Genomic DNA, 17149 nt, shown 5'->3' with positions numbered 1-17149 from the left:
TTATATCAATTTGATTTTATTTTTGAATCTAATTTAATTTGATTCAAACAATTATAATTTGTATTATATCGATTTAATTTTTGATACGTCACCACATACCTCGGCCGCCCAAAAAGCTCGGAACGTAAACAAATAAAACCGGACCCACTTATTTGAAAATAAAGAAACGTGCTCAACAAATCTGATCACCAAAACAGAATACGATAACCATCCTACAAACTCGGACTTATCCACAACAAACGGGTAAAACAACGTCTATAAAGCCGAATTAGTATCCTCGGCTAAAGATCATGTTCTATTCTCATCTTCATATTTACTTGATACACTCACTAGAGATTATTATTGACTTAAGCGTCGAAGTATCTTTTGCAGGTATTCCCACCGCGGTGTTCAGTCCTGGCCGACGTATAGCTCTTCCTTCCCGCCAGCAATCTGCTCGGAATCGCTAAAGCTCGGCCACCCCAGTACTCGGAGGAATCAATTTTTAAATTTAGTTCACTTCAAAATATTATAATTGGATTTAATTGGTTTGTTATATATGTAAATATTCGCTTGGTGAGATGGGATAAATAACTTTAGAGTAAATGTCCAAAATAGTCCCTGAATTTTAAATCGCTATTTAATTTAGTCCTCGACTTTTTAAAATGACCAATTAAATCCCTGAAATTCGAAAAAGTGCATCTCCGTTAGTCCCTTGTAGAAGTGCCGTCTAAACGTTGATGATGTGGCATTCCAATTGCATGCTGATGTGTACCAAACTTGAATTTGATTCAAATTGGTACCTGAAATTTCTTAATAATATCCAAATTAATCCATTTTCAATTATAAAACCCTAATCCCCAAATTATTGTTTTCTCTTCTTCGATCTCTCTCCTGTCTTTTTCTCTTCTTCGTCATCTCCGCTATCTTCCAGTTCATATTTATCCTGAACTACAATATCAGTACACTTACCTAAAAACTATTTTAATTACAAGTTAATGTGGTTGGATTAATTTTAAGTTCGATACAGATTTAAATTATATGTATCCTTGCAGGTTCGTCCATTAAACTAAAATATATTTTCCACTTTTAAGAAAGTAACCATTGTCATCATCTTCAAGGTCTTAACATCACTTTCTAAGTTTGTCATTTTTCAATTGAACTCATGCAAACTGTTTTGTGAAATGGGTGTTGCACAAACTGGTTATTCACCTCCATCAACCCAACAGAAAAAAATTACAATTGATTCTATACTGCAAAGTAAAAAACGCAAGTGAATCCAAACTCAAAGTGAAACTATCTTAACATTTTATTTAAAGCCATAACCTTACCTCATAGTTTGGACAACCATAAAATAGTCTATCAGGATTCTCTGTTGTCGTTGAGTACTTCATCACCATCCGAAGTCTGCAATTACAGAAAACAGCGTTCTTACCTCCCTTGTTGCACATTCTTTTGCTGGCATAATAAGGTCTCCCTACAGAGTTTGTTGTTCCTACTTGAACTACTTTGACTTCTCTCCCACCACCCATCATCACTCATGCAGACGAGAAAACAAGATGAACTGGAAGATAGTGGAGAGGTCGATAGTGGAGAGGTCGAAGAAGAGAAGAAGACAGCAGATAGATCGAAGAAGAGAAGACAATAATTTGGGGATTAGGGTTTTATAATTGAAAATGGACAAATTTTAATATTATTAAGCAATTTCATGTACTAATTTGAATCAAAGTCAAATTTGGTACACATAAGCATACAGTTGAAATGCCACATCATCAATGTTTAGACGGCACTTCTGCAAGAGACTAATGGAGATGCATTTTTTTAAATTTTTAATTGGTCATTTTAAAAAATCGAGAACTAAATTGAATAGCGATTTGAAATTGATGGACTATTTTGAGCATTTACTCAATAACTTTATATGAATTAGATCAATTTGTTATCACTGTACACAAGATAGATAATAAAAACAAAAATAATTTGAAAATTTTATATAGCTGTAAATATAAAAATTTAAATAATTTATTTAAAAAAATCCCAGATAAATAGATATTCATTGGTGAAAAACAGAAAGGATAAAGTAATTTCTTTTCTAAAGAAAATATCAGATCGGAATCCTAAGTGTCACATAATGATTGGGCAAAAGCAGATAAGAAATATGTGTTCGCAAATCCACAGAAGGGTCACTTATAACTTCCAATTTCCAAAGCCACTCCAATCTTATCCCCTTCAGATTCATCATCATCATAAAATCACCGAACACAAACAGAACTTGAACATCAAACGAGAAGAAAACAAACTCGAAGAAGAGAAAGATAGCAATAGCATGGCAACAATTTCAGGTCTTATTAGCCGTTCAACGCCCAGGGTTGTAGCTTTCAACGCATCGTCGTCCGAGTCGCCGCGAAACTGCCACGTCGTGAAGTTCCCCGCGGGAATGACCGGATCTGGTCGCTTGGCGAGTGTTCGGCCAACGCGCAGGAGACGTGCTCGGAGGATCCGGCGAGCGGAGAGTGCGTGGCGGCGTGGGATGAGGTAGAGGAACTGAGCGCCGCCGCCAGCCACGCCAGGGACAGGCTGAAGGACTCAGATCCGCTTGAGGACTTCTGTAAGGACAACCCGGAGACCATCGAGTGCAAGACTCATGATAACTGAATATTAGGGTTTGATGGTTATTCTTCATGGATCTATGAAAGTAGACTATCAATGTGTTCAACTGTTGCATCTTTCATGAAGCATGATACAATAATGATGTGCCAACAAATATATTTACTTGGTTAAGTTTTCTTATATGTATGTAAAACTTAATTTGTAACATTATCGTCTGAAGAAGTCAACGTTTCGTCACGATAGATTTATCGAAAAATTGGTGTATGTTGTGATCAAATTGACGAAACGGATATACTTATTATATCAGAAATTTTTGGTTGCTCTGCAAACATAATATTTTGTGGGTTCACTATTTTTTTTTTTTAACTTAAACCACATAAGAAATTCTAGTATATATCCCATATAATTGCTTCACATAAGATAAAAATAAATTAAATGAATAGTATGTAGTATGAATAATTTATATAGATTCGTTTTAATATTTATGTCGAAAATAGTAAGAAAAATTCAAAAATAGTGTTAGTCTTCCGCTATTTGTATGTAAATAATTCAACTTATCAGTCTATAGTTCATATGAAAGATTAACTTGTTTAATTACAATATAGTGTTAGATAGGATTTTTATCATTAACGAAACGCTAGTTGTAAAATGAATAATCGAACACAGATAGAAATGATATCATGCGGTTTTCGGGTTCGATTTGAGTATATCGTCCAAGATATGATTGATGTCATTTATTAAAAAAAAAAACACACGAACTGTAAGAAAATCAAAATATGACAAGCAAATATTGAAGAGCCTGTCATTAAAGTTGAAAAGTAAGACATCCAATCCATGCTTTATTTTGAAATGGCATCACATACATGCATTTAGATATGGTATATGGTTGGTTTATGATTCTATATTTCTCCCAGGAAAAAAAAAGCGTACACTTGATTGGTGATATGCATTGCAGTTGATGCTGACATGCTCATTCATCTAATCCATTGCTAGACTAGAAAACTCTTTAGTTTTATATTTGCATATTTCCAATTAAAGTATTTTATATTATGGAAAAGTATATGAACCAAAATGTGACAAGCCAAAAAGTAAACAAAACCGTTTAATTAAAATCACTTTTTGAATAATATGTTCGAAAACCGCTCCTGAAATCACGGAGCACAAACACATTTTGGCTGATTTTTGGCTGATATGCTTTTAGTTCCCTAGCTGTTCTCTTTCAAATTAGATGTAATTAGAGCTAAAAATCTAATCCAAACCTCTTTCCAACGACCACAAACTAGTAACACAATCTCCATGAAGGACTTGCTTTCCAACTAATCCAAATTTTATATGTCTATAGCAAAGTTCTTGTATTATCTGTCCTACCCATTACAAATTTGTCATAGACATTAAAGCATAGGAGTCAAAATTAAAATTATTTTTAGTCTTTTTTTGTTTAAAATAATTCTCAAACATTACATTTAGTATTAAAGTAATCTTTTTGATAAATTTATGGCTAATTTTTTTTTATATTGGGTTATTATTGGTGTTTTTCGTTAATATTATGATGTTTTGGTGTAATGCAGTGATATGGGATAAAAAGAAATCGTGAATAACGATTTCAAATAAGACAAAAAAATAAAAAAAGTTAACAGAAATCGTGAGTTACGATTTCAAATAAAACAAAAAAAGAAAGGAAATCGTGAGTTACGATTTCAATTTTTTAATTTAAAAAAAGTGTAATTTATGAAATCGTGAATAACGATTTCTTTTGTTTTGCAAATCGTAAGTAACGATTTGTATTATGCATCACATTTGTGAAATACACCCATTTTAACTCATACCAACGTAATACACAATTTCATCCATCATATAAAAAATAATTAACTCTAAATTTATCCTTTATAAAGTTTAATAATTAAAATAAAAAACGCTCTCTTTTTTACTCTTCTTTTTTTCTTTTTTTTGTCATCCTTCTTTCTACCTTCTCCCATTTTCATCTTTTTTAAAGTCACCATCTTCTATGGTCAAAACTATCCCACTGTAGTTTTTTCTCTCTCTCTCTCTCTTCAATTAGCTCCCTTCACGCAGTTTGTCTCTCCGTCTTTTCTTTTGTCACACCACAAACAACACAATTTGGCTATTCGTCTTCTTTCCTGTCATACCATCGGTGACTCTCCTCGTGTTTCTAACATCACTGCCGCCACTACAAAAAAAAACATTGAATACCATTAGAATTACTATCGGATTTAGCGTCGATCAGTACCGGCGAATTTATCATTGGATTTTTCAACGGAAAGAAGGAATTCGTTGCCATAAAAAATTACCGTCGGGAGAGATTTTTCGTCGCTAAAGCCGATGGTAATTATTAGCGCGAAAATATAACTCACTGGCGCCAACGTTACCGTCGGATTTCCATCGCTATATTCTGTCGATATCACGGTTTAATGAAACATGTCGTTTTGGTGATTTATCGTCAGAAGAAAATTGGGTAGGTTATTTCAAGAGGCAAATCCTGATACCCAATTGAACAATTTTCCACATTAGTTCAAAAAATACGTAAGCGTGCATATAATTTACACAACAGATTCAGAACTAGTTCTATTGAGTTGGGGCTAATAAATAAGGATATTAGCTACCCAATATCAACGTTAATAGATACCGGTTTCATTCTTTACAGTGGTTGATTGGAAAGAAAACAGATAATACTGAAGTTTGCATTGGATTCATGAAAATTCAGGCGGTGGTCATTCTGATTGGCTTGGTGTGTTGCACAACATACTTCAATTAGAGTATTTCTGTCGCACTATGTACAAGGTGTGCGTGTTTAAATTTGAATGGTACTATCCAAGTTCACGACAAGGAACACAAAAGCACAAGGACTACGATATCACTGAAGTTAATGTAACAAGGAAACATAGGCACTACACTCCTTTTATTTTACCTCAAAATGCACTGCATGTATACTATTTGTATTATTCAGTTTTATGCAAGTCTAGTTGGGTGATTGTGGTTAAGACTAATCAAGAGGCCGCATTGAGTCTAATGATAGGACAGAAGGTCAGGAACCTTACCAGATTGATGATTCAACTCCTTCGAAAATGGTGGTTAATACCGGCGAGCCGATCATCCTTAAGTCGACTGTTATAGATGATGACATTATTAATCTTGGAATAGATGACGACGCACTGCCACTGGAAGACAACGATCTTCAAGAAGAGGATGGGGTCGATAGCGACGAAAAAGAGGAAGACGAATTCAATGATCAAGAAACTATCTCGGAAGAGGAGGATGGTGAACCAGAGAAAGAAGATTATCTGAATAGGGTTAATGTAAATATAGTTCTATTATATGTATTTTTTTTTTACCAAACTTTGAGAACAATGTAATATAATAATATTGTTTCAGATATTTCAATTACCATAATTCTGTATTTTTAATTTGTATGTTTGATATTTCACATTAAATTTAAAACATTGTTTTAATTATTAATTACCAGTGTACATTATAGATGGACGGAAAAAGATTATTAAAAAATAAAAAAGACTACTCTCGGAATTACCGTCGGAATATACCAATGATAACAGCCCAGTCAATTTTAAAAAAAAAATTAAAAAATATTTTTGTCGAATTACTGTCGGATTAATCTGCTAGTGAGATGGCACGGATACGTATGCTATGACGCTAATGTTACCGTCGAAAAATATCCGACGGTGACGTTCAATAGATTCCATTTTCTTAGTAACCATATTCGGCCGTTAAATCCGACAGAAATTATTGTTGGACGCAAAAATTGAACCGTAATATGTTAACGGTGAGGTTTATTCCGTTGGATAAATACCGACGCAAAATCCGACAGTAACCATTGTACCATCGAATTTTATTTGTTTTTCTAACAACACTCATTGTTTTTCTCATAGTGCACGCATCCCCTGCCTGCCTACGTCTATGTTGTCCCCTGCCGCCACCTCTGTGACACCCTACTACCACAACTTTTCTGTGCAGTGCCACCACCATCCACATTTACTGCCAGTACCATCGTCTACATTCACTACCACCACCACCATGCAGCTTCATTGTTGCTGTCATTACAAACAAGTTAAAATTTATATTCCCAATTTTTTAAAGTTAGGGTTCAAATATTTTAAATTAGGATCTTCAATGATTTTTGAAGTTAGACTCTCTCTGAAATTAAAATTATTGTGTTAAAAATGATGATTTTAATACTAAATGTATCGTTTGATACCATTTTAAAACAAAAAATAAAATGTTAAAGAAGATTTTGATTTTGATACCAAATTTTAAAGACCAAAATAATACTTATTCCTAAAATTATAAACCAATAAATATAATAATATATTATTAATAATATAAAATAGTTTTATACTAATAGTATATTTAAGTTATGTTCCAAAACATAATTAAATATATTATCTAAGCTTCATTTCAATATTAATTGTATAAAAATTTTAGTTGAGTTCTATTTGTAACGTCTAATTCTATGCTTTTTAATTAGAAGAGATCTAAAGTAAAATATAAAAAGCTACCCACAAGAAAATATTTTTACATAAAAATATGAAAACATATTATATTAAATAAAGATAATGTTAAGTTTGGTCTCTAAATTTATAAACGAGCTTTAATTTAATTTTTAAAATTTTAATTGTCTCTACTTAGTCTTTAAATTTTATGAACACGACTCATGTTAGTCTCTGAGATAATTTTCAACTCATAAACATTAACGGAATGCTGATGTGCACATTCGAATACTATGTTGGACTCTGTAAAATGACGTCGTTTTATTTTGGCACTCAAGTAGCCTTGATCCGACCGTTACAAATCCAACATCATAACTCGGCATAATCAATCATAACTCCGCAAGTTACGTTATTACTCGGCAAATCACGTTATAGCTTGGTATCAAAACGTCCAATATAACATTATCACCCATCAAAACCTAATCATTCCTCTTCAATTCAGGAGACCAATAGAAATGTAACCGACCTATCTTACTTCAACTATAAAGGTATGATATTTTATCTTAAAGGGACGGATTGAATTCTGAATACTAACTTAAACTTCGGAGTGCTTTTGCAGGTACACTCCCCCCTTGTTTCTTGTTCACACTCTGCACGATTGGACATTCCCCCAAGCGTAAAGCTCATACTTTCTCAAGGCTCAAAGATCGGCACCGAAGATAACAACTCGACGCCGACTCCCAGAAGCCGAGCTCCCCTCCAGGTATCCACACAGGAACAATTGGCGCCAACCGTGGGGTTGAGAATATAATTCTTTCTTTATATCACCGGCCTCGACGTTCTCGCCTGGAGCCATGGTTGAGCAGCTTCCACCTACGCCATCTGAACTTCTTCAAATGGTGACCGAGTTACGGCAAGCCAACCAGGGCATGGCCGAAGAGAACCAAAGAATGGTAAATCAGATTACTAATCTGAATAATACCCGGATCGAAAATAACAATGATCGACAAGAACGAACGGAAGAAGCCGAGCATCAGTCAGGCCCGACGCATGTCTCCGAAACTACTCGGCACGAAGAAGAGCAACCTGAGCACAATGAAGAAGCTCGGCCAGAAGACGAGGATGACAACCTAGAAAACTCTCCTGGGCCATTCACGGCCGAGGTGATGAACTTCGTGTTGCCCAGGAGGTTCACTTTGCCAACCACCCTAATCCCCTATGATGGGCTAGGTGACCCGAAGAAATACATCAAAAAGTTCACCTCCATAATGATAATAAACGGTGCATCTGATAATGTTTTATGTCGTTGTTTTCCATCTTACTTAGACGGTCCTATACTTGATTGGTTTTGTTCTTTGCCTGCAGATTCTGTTTCTCGTTTTCGAGACCTATCAAAGCCCTTCGAGGAGTATTTTGCTGGATCAGCCATTTATCTACGTCACTCCGATTACTTGAACACAATCAAACAAGGCCATCATGAAAGCCTCAGAGACTACATGACGCGCTTCACAAAGATAGCCATGAGTATACCCGATCTCCACCCCGAGGTGGAACTGCATGCAATAAAAAGTGAACTCCGAACAGGAAAATTCCAGGAGACCATTGCCGTGGCCAAACCTAAAACTATGGCCGAGTTCCATGAAAAGGCGAAAAGTCAGATTGACATCGAAGAACTCCGACAGGCTCGAAAAACAGAGAAACCACAATACAGAGACGACGACAAAGCACGAGATAGGAAGAAAAACTTCAAACCAACTCCCCAATATAAATCTTATACTCAGTTCAACACCAAGCATGACGACATCATCAAGAAAATCTTGAATTCAAAGTTGATCAAGCCACCAAGAAAAGCCGGCAGCTATCCAAATTTAAAAGGAGCAGACATATCAAAATACTGCTCTTTTCATCAAAAGCATGGACACACTACTGACGAGTGTGTCATCACCAAAGACCTTCTGGAGCGGTTAGCTCGGCAAGGTCATCTCGACAAGTACATCGGTGGCCACAAACAACGATGCGCACCTCTCCCTGGTGACCAAAGCTCGGCAACACAGCATGGCCGAAATAAAGATCGACCGAACACCAATCCTACCGACCAACCAAGACGTATTATTAACTATATTTCTGGAGGTTTTGCAGGTGGAGAGGCCACAAGCTCGGTAAGAAAGCGGTCTTACCGAGCTATGCTTTCCATTGAAGCCGATCAACATCAACAGCAGACACCTCCACATTTTCCTCATATAACATTCCAGACATCCGAACTTAACAGCAATGTAACAAATCTAGACGACCCAGTCGTGATTTCCCTAGAGCTTGAAGATCTCCTAGTCAAAAAGGTTTTACTGGACCCAGGGAGCAGTGCCGATGTTCTCTTTTACTCCACATTTCAGAAGATGAAATTGAGCAACAACATCCTCCAACCTTCCACTGGAGACATGGTCGGTTTCTCAGGAGAGAGGGTCCCGGTTATGGGCTCTGTGTGGTTTCAAACCACACTTGGTGAGGTTTCCTTATCAAAAACTTCAGATATTCAATACTTTGTCGTTGACTGTTTTAGTCCTTACAATTTGATACTTGGCCGACCTTTTTTAAATAGGTTCGGCGCTATTGTTTCTACAATTCATCTCTGTGTTAAGTTCCCTTTACAGGATAATACAATTGCAACCATTCACAGCGATGCCTGAGAGGCCAGAGAATGCTACAACAACAGTTTCAAAAAACCAAATCAAAGTACGCAAGCCCGCGTGAATAGTATCAGCAACCAAGCCGAGCTACCAGTCCTGGCCGACCTTGATCCCAGGGCAAGAAGCCTAGAACGACTAACCCCGACCGAAGACCTGCATAAAATCTATTTCACAGATAGCTCGAAAAAATTCACTTATGTTGGATCCACACTAAGCTCAGAAGAGAAGGTCATATACCGAACATTCCTACAATAAAATGCCGACTTGTTTGTTTGGACCCCAGCTGATATGCCAGGAATTGACCCATCTATCATATCCCACAAACTGGCATTAGATCCTTCTATCCGACCTATAGCACAGAAAAAGCGAAACCTCTGCCATGACTGCAAACAAGCCTCTCTGGAAGAAACCAAGAAGCTCATCAATGTCGGCTTCATTCAGGAAATCAGATTCACAACATGGCTGGCAAATGTCGTCATGGTGAAAAAACATAACAGTAAATGGCGCATGTGTGTTGATTTCATCGATCTCAACAAAGTATGCCCAAAAGACTCATATCCCTTACCATCTATTGACTGTTTAGTTGATAATGCATCTGGTTATGAAAAACTTAGCTTCATGGATGCATACTCTGGCTATAACTAGATTCAAATGCATCAATTCGATCAAAGTAAGACAGCCTTTATTACTGAATATGGAAACTACTGTTATAAACTCATGCCATTTGGCCTTAAGAATACAGGTGCAACATATCAACGCCTAATGGACAAAGTATTCGCCCGACAGATTGGCAGGAATATTGAGGTCTATGTTGACAATATGGTCGCCAAAACGAAGCTCGGCAACAACCATCTTGATGACCTGGCAGAAATCTTCGGTCAAATACGAAAATACAACATGCGGCTAAACCTCGAGAACTGCGCCTTTGGCGTACAAAGTGGCCAATTCCTCAGCTTCATGCTCACTAGTCGAGGTATCGAAGTGAATCCAGAAAAATGCCGAGCTGTTTTGGACATGACAAGCCCACAAACTATCAAAGAAGTCTAACGGTTGACAGGGAGACTTGCTACACTTTCTAGATGCTTACCTCGCCTAGCTTCTAAGTCTTTATGTTTCTTTCAAACTTTAAGAAAGAAAAAGGCTTTCCAATGGACCGATGAATGTGAACAAACATTCACAACCATCAAAGATACACTTTCAAAACCATCAATTTTACAAACCCTTCAAGGGGAACCATTATTTTTATATTTATCTGTGACTAACTGGGCTGTAAGCTCCGCTCTTATTGCAGAAAGGCAAAAACAGCAGTTGCTGATCTATTTCACCAGCAAAACACTACAGAATGCTGAACTTCGCTATCCGAGCATTGAGAAGCTGGTCTTAGCTCTTGTCTTATCGGCAAGAAGACTACGGCCATACTTCCAGAGTCATGTCATCCATGTTTGGATAGATCAACCTCTGTGACAAATCCTTCAGAAACCAGAGCTTGCTGGCCGACTAGTAAAATGGTCGGTCGAACTTTCTGAGTTCGACATCAGATACCAAGGACGATCATCTATCAAATCTCAATTCTTGGCTGATTTCATTGCCAAATTTATAGTCCCAAACATCGCTGAAAGTTCACCAGACTGGTCTTTGTATGTAGACGGCTCCTCTAACCTACACGAGTGTGGCGCCGGGATCATACTCGATGATGGAAATGGTAATGTTATTGAGAAATCGCTACACTTTTCCTTCAAGGTGAGCAACAATCAGAGTGAGTATGAAGCTCTTATTGCCAGCCTCAGACTAGCATCCGATCTCAACATAGCTGAGCTTAAGGTATACTGTGATTCTCTGCTCATTGTACAGCAGGTAAACAAGTTGTACCAGGTAAAAGACCCTCTATTATCCAAATACCTTGCAATTGTTCAAACTTTACTTTCAAAATTTCATAAATGTGACATCGAACATATACCTCGAGAGAACAATAGTCGAGCTGACATCCTCTCTAAACTCGCAAGCACACTAACAAATAATTCCTCCCTTCACCGATCAACCCTAATTAAACCCAGTATAGAATTAACAGAAGTTCTAAGTGTAACACAGGATGCAGATTGGAGAACACTATACGTAAACTATCTTCGGACAGGGATCTTGCCAGGCGAAGTCGAAAACCTTCGGCACTTTCGCCAACAAGCCTCATTCTTTACGATTTATAACAATTGCCTATATAAACGAGGATTCTCTCGTCCTTTACCAAAATGTCTTTGGAGAGGAGAAGCCGATCTTGCGCTTGCTGAGGTACATGAAGGAATCTGTGGTACACACCTCGGAGCCCGAAGCCTATCTACAAAGATCCTCAAAGTTGGTTTCTATTAGCCGACGCTGCAACAAGATTGTAAAACAAAAGTCAAAAGTTGTGACAACTGCCAAAAACACAGTCCGATCACACACCTGCCCGCCAAACTCCTACACTGTTCTGAGGTAAGTTGGCCGTTCAACCAATGGGGGCTCGACATCCTCGGTCCTTTCCCCTTAGCGACCGGCCAGGTAAAATTTCTAATAGTCGCAATTGATTACTTCTCAAAATGGATAGAAGCACAACCCTTAGCAAAGATCACCTCACAACAAATGATTTCCTTTGTATGGAAGCATATTATCTGTAGATTCGGCATTTCTCGGCACATTATCACCGATAATGGCCGCCAGTTTGTTGATCAAAAGTTCATCTCCTTTTTGCAGAATTTAAAGGTCAAACATCATTTCTCATAAGTAGAGCACCCACAAACAAATGGGCTAGCAGAGGCTGCGAATAAGGTCATCCTCCATGCTTTAAGGAAGAAACTAGACAATGCCAAAGGGCTTTGGGCCGAACTCATCTCAGAGATCATATGGGGATATAACACCACCATCCACTCAACCACACAGGAAACACCTTTCCGATTAGTATACAACTCTGACACAATGATACCTGTGGAGATCTCTCAAGCCTCACTACACGCTCAAGTGGCCGACCATACTACAAAAGACGAAGCTAGGCAATCCGAACTCGACCTCCTTGAAGAAGTTTGATCTTCAACAGCAATCAAACACCGAGCTATGCAACAGCACATAGCTCGGCGATGCAATCAAAGAATTCACCCAAGGTCTTTCCAAGTAAATGACCTTGTGCTTAGAAGAACCGAACAGGCTAGAAAACCATCAAGCCATGGCAAATTAGCAGCTAACTGGGAGGGACCTTACCGAATCATAGAAGTCATCGGCAACGGAGCCTACCATCTACAAACCCTAGGTGGTAATACTATGCCTAACACTTGGAATGTATCATCTTTAAAGTTATACTACAGTTAAAAGTCAGGGACAGGCGAGTACTCTTTCTCCTATTGCCAAGATTTTTTCCCAAAAACGGATTTTGCTTGGAGAGGTTTTAACGAGGCTGGCCTACCTGCGCCTTTGTAATCAAAGGTCTTTCAATATACATCAGTCTTTTATTTTTAAATCCCATTATTTTCTCAAAATTATACTCTTATCATTCCGAACTCTATTCACAATCAAACCTATCACGGTTTCCCGAACAACAATTACCGATCAAACAAAGAATTATCGATCAATTAACTACGGCCGACCAAATCGGAAAACTACCGATCAAACAACAATTCTCCATCAAACGACAAATAAACAATCGCCGATCGATTCGGACACCATTGATCAAACAACAATTGTCGCACACATGACAATTGCCGAACAAATCAGAAAAACTAAATCTGTTCAATTATATACAAAATATCAGTATCCTACCTTTTTCTAAAGCCTTCATTTGGGCAGTTAACTCAATCATCCTTGTCTCCATGCCTGTCAAATCAGCTTCCTTCTTCTTCAAATTATCAACTTCCTTGGCATAGTTCTCCTTCAGTAACTTCAACTCCTTCTCACTTGCACCTAACTTAACTTCCAACTGAGAAATCGTTGCCTTCTTTGACTCCAACTCCTCCTTCAACGAACTTAGATCTTCTGTGCAACCAACCAGCTTCTTATGCTTCACCTCTTGGCTACGACCCAAACTAGCCAACCTTAAACCAATAACCTAAAAAACACAAATGATCATTACATGAAACTGTTCACAAAATACATATATTAACAACATAATCTCTACCTGTATATACTGGCCAATAGCCACATCTCCGACCTCACTGGCCAAGCTAACATTAGTAGATGATTGGCAAAAATCATCGGCTACAGCCATGAAAGGAAAATCTCTACTCCAAACAGATAAGCCATCACTTTGATCAGTAGTGACATGAAGCTTTTTATGGTTGTCCATAAATTTATGAATTTCCTCAACGGGAAGATCATCACCATCATCATCCGATTTCCCGGACAAATCGACCACATCCGTTTTCCTCTTTTTCAAAATGACATTCTTTCTTCTCGGACGAGGTTGATTAACCTCTCCTCAAGCAGCGGCGACCTTCTCCGGCTTAGAATTCGATTCCTCTTTGTCTACATTTTTAGTCCTAACTCGAGCTCTCAACGTAGCTGCCGAAACTCTAGGATACTTACCACCTACCAAAAACATCAAGAAACATTTTTCATAAGAAAACTGAATATCAAAATGAGCAGAATGGCAAAAACACAGAATGGATACCTAAGTAATCCATCACAGGCTGTCTATTATCGTCCCATTGTAACAACTCAAAAACAGATATCAAATCCTTACGGTCAACAACTTCAACCAGATACTCAATCACACACTCAACTCTCAGACTTATGGTTTCGAATCCGAGGATATTCTAAGGTTCCAAACACCACCACAACGGAAACCTCTCACACAAGTCCTCGTCTAAATAAAAAGGAAAATCATCCTCAACACTCCGAACTTTGAGGTACATCTCTTTAAAGTTCTTAAACGAAGATTTATAAAGCTTGAAAATACCAAAACCCGGCAAGCTATTCAGATTCACCCAACCCCCCTTACACACCCTTTTCGCCTGAAACATCGTAAAGAACAACTCTAATATAGGTTTCTCCTCCAAATACTCCATCAACACTTCAAAATCTTGAAGGAAGGCCCAACCATTAGGATGAAGTCGAGACGCAACACAATTCATCTGGTTCAAAACTTGACATTGGAACTCTGAAAAAGGAAGCTTCACCCTCAACTCCTCTAAGACGCAACTATACATGTAGAAGAACTCAAAAGAAACACCTCTGTGGAAAACACGATCATCCCCAGAACAAGGTAATAACTCCAAACGTAACCCAAAACCTACTCTCACTACCTTTTTCAAATCTATTTCCTTAATGGCATTAGAGTCACAAAACAAAGACACTCGACTACTCACATCTTCATTCACCCAATCATACGACCAATCCATCTTCTCATTCTTATCTTTCTCAAACCTCATTAACAAATAATAGAAACAGAACGACAAACACAGCAGCTCAATGCAGCAGAAATTAGAAGGAGAAAAATCTACCACATACCTTTTTTACTCATTCTCTTTTCTCTGGAACCTTCACAACCACTTTTATCTCAAATATCACATATGAATATTGGTATTCCAATGCAATTAACCAAGAGTTACACAACCCCTTGAGTTCCACTATACCCATTACTAAATCACATCAACCGTCCAGGGAAGTATTGGAAATGACAAGCCACTTAATGCCATCATTACTTCTCTCTCTTCTCATTAAAAACGGTCACTTTTAATATTCTTTTATTTTTATTTTTCTTTTTTATTTTATTTTACTAAAGCATCTTGAACTGGGGGCTCCAAGTCTAACCCATCTCCCGAAGTTATACGGAAATGGATCCTCTCCAGTTTTTTTAACACTTGAGGAAATGAAGTGTGATCTCTCACCACTAATTTTATAAGTGGGACCAAAATTAAATATAAGAGAGAAAGCAATGAAGGGTGAGAGATCACAATTGACACCATCCAATTTTTTCTTCACTGGAGAGGATCCACTCCCGAAGTTATACACCTACTCAATAGCCGACTTATGCTTCATTAAAAGCTCAACCTGCTTCATTAAAACACTTTCCCAGGCTAAGCTTGGGGGCTATGATCCGACCGTTACAAATCCAACATCATAACTCGGCATAATCAATCATAACTTGGCAAGTTACGTTATTACTCGACAAATCACGTTATAACTCGGTATCAAAACGTCCAATATAACGTTATCACCCATCAAAACCTAATCATTCCTCTTCAATTCAGGAGACCAACAGAAATGTAACCGACCTATCTTGCTTCAACTATAAAGGTATGATATTTTATCTTAAAGGGACGGATTGAATTCTAAATACTAACTTAAGCTTCAAAGTGCCTTTACAGGTACACTCCCCGCTTGTTTCTTGTTCACACTCTGCACGATTAGACATTCCTCCAAGCGTAAAGCTCGGACTTTCTCAAGGCTCAAAGATCGGCACCAAAGATAACAACTCGACGCCGACTCTTAGAAGCCGAGCTCCCCTTCAAGTATCCACACAGGAACAAGCCTAAAAACAACATCGTTAATAATGTTTATTGAATTTTTTTTTTAAAACAAGTGATTTAATGTCGTTTTTTTGACTATTTGATCGCCAAATTATTTAATAATTTTTAACTATTACTTTTTAATTTTTTAAGTAATTATCTCGATATAATAATTCTACAGATAATCAATAGTTATTTACACAGATAATAACTGAGACAAACATATATTATGAGTCTCCAAAAAACATATTATGTAAAGTAATTTATTAGTTGAATAAGCCAAATCATTTAAGATTGTCGACTATTGTCTTTCTCCACCATCATCATTTGGATAGGAAACTAATACGCCAGAGGTGGGTGGTCGTGCATCCCATCAGCAAGAAAAAAGAGCCCCGAAAAGGTTTATCAAAACGACACCTCAGATAAGCAAGATGTTACCTCTACGGCATTTCTGGATTAGTGTACTAAACAATCATGCAACAACCTTGGAACGTAGTATTAAGCAATAAGCAATAGTGATCGTGAAGATTTTTTAATTGTTTTTCCGTATAAAAGTTATCACGAAGATTCTAGAGATAATAATTAGAAATTTGGAAATAATTAAAAAGATACCTTACTATGGTCCCAGGAGGAGACCAGTCATTGTGTTTATTTAGTATATAGTAGATAACTCCGATCCATTGCCTTATCTTAATTTCATCTCGTTTCGAACTGTTACGAGGAAATTGAGATAGGGATTAGATCACGAGTTACGACTCATTATTCTTCTCTCTCTCTCTCCAAAAGAGTTACGACTCATTTCAAATAATGAAATGAAACTAGTTACCTGGAGAAATATGCGAGGGAATGATGAATATTCCAATTCCATTTCATTTGTGTAACAACATAGCGGGCTCTATTTCTTATGCATATCGAAAATATTTAGTAATAACAAAATGTGAGTAACAAATTA

The 17149-nt window shown here is 37.4% G+C and overlaps 1 protein-coding gene and 1 pseudogene across 1 annotated transcript in view; both read left to right on the top strand.

The window, feature by feature from the left end:
- The window catches only part of LOC107646076, a 22424-nt gene that overhangs the window by 2762 nt on the left and 2513 nt on the right, over positions 1-17149 (top strand). The window lies entirely within an intron of this gene.
- Positions 2185-2922, top strand: LOC107646077 (annotated as a pseudogene).

Source organism: Arachis ipaensis, chromosome B06, assembly GCF_000816755.2.
Source record: "Arachis ipaensis cultivar K30076 chromosome B06, Araip1.1, whole genome shotgun sequence".
Classification (NCBI taxonomy): Eukaryota; Viridiplantae; Streptophyta; class Magnoliopsida; order Fabales; family Fabaceae; genus Arachis; species Arachis ipaensis.
This window is presented reverse-complemented; position numbering and strand designations above follow the sequence as displayed.